Source organism: Suncus etruscus, chromosome 2 (genome assembly GCF_024139225.1).
Source record: "Suncus etruscus isolate mSunEtr1 chromosome 2, mSunEtr1.pri.cur, whole genome shotgun sequence".
Lineage (NCBI taxonomy): Eukaryota > Metazoa > Chordata > Mammalia > Eulipotyphla > Soricidae > Suncus > Suncus etruscus.
This window is the reverse complement of record NC_064849.1, coordinates 11,929,050-11,933,208: the sequence shown is the minus strand read 5'-3', so window position 1 is coordinate 11,933,208 and position 4,159 is coordinate 11,929,050. Positions and strand designations below refer to the sequence as shown.

At 42.8% G+C, this 4,159-nt stretch overlaps 1 non-coding gene across 1 annotated transcript; it reads left to right on the top strand.

The window, feature by feature from the left end:
• The first annotated feature begins 1,751 nt into the window (after positions 1-1,751).
• LOC126002129 (U6 spliceosomal RNA) lies at positions 1,752-1,858 on the top strand. The gene has a single exon (XR_007492904.1). It is a non-coding gene; the product is annotated as a U6 spliceosomal RNA (small nuclear RNA).
• The last annotated feature ends 2,301 nt before the right edge of the window (positions 1,859-4,159 follow it).

Here is a 4,159-nt window from a genome sequence, read left to right as displayed (position 1 = left end):
GCAAGACAATGTTTACCTTCAGAGCACAAAACACCCTTTCTACAGAAAGAGCTTTGTCTCTTGGGCTGTCTGGACCTAATGTCTAAGACTCTGTGGAGGTGCTTAGAAATATGTTGATAACAAGTTAAACCCAGCCTCAGTCCTGGAAAACAGTCCCTGGGACCTCAAGCTCTGTTGGTAGAGCAGCAGCTGCACTGCCTGTTCTGTAGTGCTCAGTCCCAGCAGAGCTGAAGGCAAACCTACCCCTGAGCCAAAAGCTTGGGAGATAGATTATTTCTTGAGTTTCCTCAGTTCAGAGTCCTTGATGAGTCAAAGGCAAAGAGGAAAAGGCAAGAGCTTGTCTGGGAAACAGTTGGCAGAGCTTTGTAGGTGAGTAGCTTTTCCCATGTTCACATTTTTCAGTCAGATCTGGGTCTTCTCACTACCCTGTAGTGATAGATGTTTGGAATTATTAGGTACCTTTGGGCAACTAAAAATGAAGGGACATATGCCACATTGCAGTACCAGAGAGTAAAAAACAATGGCTCTCAGCCTTGCTGTTCCTTCTCCTCCCACAGACAGGAGTCCCAGGAGACTGCACCCCTGTAGGTGTAGATAATCAGTTCCCACTCTTCAGGCAAAGAGGGAGAAACAAAACCAGGCAAAACAAATAAATACAAAATCTTGGAGACTCCTCAGCCTGGTGCACTGACTTGAGGAACAATGAAATGTGCTTGCTCCTCCCTTTCCTTGATTGGAATGTTTGCAGAATTTCTTATCTTCAGTTCTTGTGAGTAGGGGCCTCTTTAATTTATTGCAAGTGTTTTGTCTCAGTGTCTCCTGTATTTCCTTCTCTGTCCTTTGGTCCCAATCATTTGGGGCCAACCAACTCCAAGGGATGTTTGCTGAGAGGCAAGTTCAGGACTCATTTTTTAAATAATTGTGAATTTGTCTACATTTAGTTTCTTCTTTTTCTTTTTTCTCTGTCTCCCTCAAAATGCTCTTTTTTCATGTTTTCTTTCTTTTCCACATGTAGGTATAGACTCTCACTCCAGGAAAGAAAGAAAGCATTGACTAAGGCCTCACTTGTGCTCTGGGACCATTCCCAGCTTATGGCCTGGAGCAGCAGGTGGGCCAATTGCAGTAGTTTTCAGGGGACCATATGGTGCCAGATCTGAACCTAGATCTCCTGTGTGAAAGCTTAGGATCCAGTCCACTGAGCTATCTTTATAGTCAGAAAAACATTTGAAAGTATTTCAGACAAAAATTGAAGTTTTGTTCATTCAGTGCTATTTACTTGCAGGCCTTCTATTTGCACTTTGCTGTTGACACCCATTCTTTATTGCTATGTAATGTGTAACCCCCATCCACACTCAGGGACTGCTCCCAATATACTTGCTACTCATTTATTTTGTAGATCAGGAATCTAAGCACTTGCTTAGCTGGGTCCTTGGTCAAGGCTGCATCCAGCTAAAATCTACTATTTGTGGAGCCTACAGATTCTTCTAAGGCCTAGTGGCAGAATTTCTTTCTTTTTGGATTTAGGACTGAAGTCCTTGCTTCTGTCAAGTTGGGGACTTCTCCACAGTCCCAAAGCTCACCCCTAAGTCTTCCTCCATCTAGAGGGGAATTAACTTCTTCAGGATGTGGGTAAAGGGCCAGAAAGATAGAACATGGGTCAAAGTGCTTGCTTTGCTTTCGGTTCATTGATCTGGTTCAAAATCCAAGCACTGCCAGAAGTTGTCCATAAACACAGAATAAGAGTGATCCCTGTGCTCGCTTCGGCAGCACATATACTAAAATTGGAACAATGCAGAGTAGATTAGCATGGCCTCTGCGCAAAGATGACACGCAAATTCGTGAAGCGTTCCATATTATTTTAAAAAAAAAAAGAGTGATTCCTGAGTACCTCTATGCAATGGGCCAATGTCCCTGCACCCTTGCCCCCTAAAGACATGGCAAAATATTCACTAAATTTTCACTTGGAGGCCAGAGCAAATAGTATAGCAGGCAGGGTGATTGCCTTGTGGACAGTTAAGCTAGGTTCAATCTCTATCATCCTATATGGTCTTTCAAGTACTACCAGGAGTGATTCCTGAGTGCAGAGCCAAGAGTAAGCCTGGAGTGCTGCTGTGACCCGAAATCAAAAAGGAAAAGAAAAATACACCAGATTAAATGAGTCCACCCAGCATAATATCCCTTTAATGAACTCAAAGCCCTGTTAAGGACCTTAATAATGGTGTCAGCATGTCTTCATGACCCATTATGATGCAATCTTGGAATATACTGTGATGTTTCATTATACCACTAAATATGGAGGGGAGAGGAGGAATGACATAAGTCATATACTCTGGGGGCTAGAATCTTTTGCACCATCTCAGAATTCCACTCAGTAAAGCTAAGCAGTGAAGATAAAACTGATAAAACATAATGGATCCCTGAAAAATCTCACATGGAGTAGGAGAGCCAGAAAACATCAAGGAGATTTTTCCCACTTGTGTTCTAGCAAAGACACAGACACATGGAAAAAATACTCTATCTGGGAGGCATTTAAATGAGACAAAGAGTTCAAAGTCACCATCACACAGATCTGGAACAAGAACAATATCATTATCAGACCAGCAAGTTCAAAGGCATAGGGGTCATGTGTTCTTCAGGTTTGATTGCACTGAAAAGAGTAAAGGAGGAAAGGAATTTGGAGAGAAAATTTGGGACAAGGTAATAAATGCAGACTCAGAAGCCATTACCTGGAGAAATCTCAGTGGAAATTGGATTCCAGATGTCCAGGAGACTAGATTGATTGGAAATTCTTCAGAGAATCTGGGAGTGAGTTGTTGGCAGGCTGTCCCCGAAGCACTGGCCATGGAGAGGTAAAGTGCAAAGTGGACTGGGGACATTTCTTGGGAATACACTGTTACTGATACAGCACCCCACCTGGGGCATTTAGCTCCAGGTGACACTATAAAGACACTTGAACAGACAGGTTGTGAACTTGGGAGATAAAACATGCTCTTCTGGTTCCGTTCCAACCCTGGTGTTCTCTCTCCAGCCCTCTGATTTAGTGAAAGGATAATGCGACAGCATTATTCTAGATGGCTAAATGTGCCTGCAAATGCATGTCACTTTTTTCTCTGGATAATACAGGAGCTGCAGAGATAGGAGAGGGGTTTAGGTGTTTACACTTTACCTGACTGACCAGGGTTCAAGAACTGGCACCACACAGGGTCCGCCAATCCTGCCAGTAATGATCCTTGAGCACCATGCCATGTGGACCCTAGACTATTGGGAAAAAAAATGCAGGTAGAAGCATTGTGTGTGTGTGTGTGTGTGTGTGTGTGTGTGTGTGTGTGTGTGTGTGTGTGTGAGAGAGAGAGAGAGAGAGAGAGAGAGAGAGAGAGAGAGTTTTTAAATCAGAGTATCATTTACACTTTGACACACCACAGAGTAGGGTGAGGTCAGCTTCAAGAATGCCAGTTTTTCTTGGGGAATGTTCAAAGAAACCCATGGGAGTGGGGAGGGAGTTTTGGATACTGGTAAGTCATTGATGTGTTAGGAAAACACCTCTGCTTGATGAGCTAGGAGAGAAGGCCTGGAGGGAAAGGAAATCGCTAGATGTGTATTGATTTATTGTTTGAGTTGTAAATTTGTGAGTTATGTTTGAGGGCTAAGATGAGCTACAGAATTGTTGGGAGCATCATCAAAATAAGGTCTCTTTTACCACCTGTTCTCCAGACTATTCTGTTTAGAGGCAGTGGAAAACCTTTGCATACATGCCAGACTCAGCATTGGGCACTTTATTTATCTGCACCCTAGAGAGAATAGTTGTGTGTGTATGTTTTTAATGACTGTGAATTGTATGAACACAGACAGGACCAGTGAGGATTGAAGGTTCTTGGGATGCTGAAGCTAAATCAACACCTTTAAACAGCTACTCAGACCAGTTTTTATCTCAGGATCTATACTTGATAGCAGGAGAAAGAGAACAGCCAATTCTGTTCCATCTCCAGAGGAGGTGCCCCTGGAGAAACATTTCATTGCCACATGGGTATCACCGAGAACACATTTTTTCTTTTTCTTTCTTTTATTTTTTTAATAATATTTTATTTAAACACTTGGTTACAAACATGATTGTGGTTGGTTTTCAGTCATTTAAGAGGACACTCCCCATCACCAGTGCAAC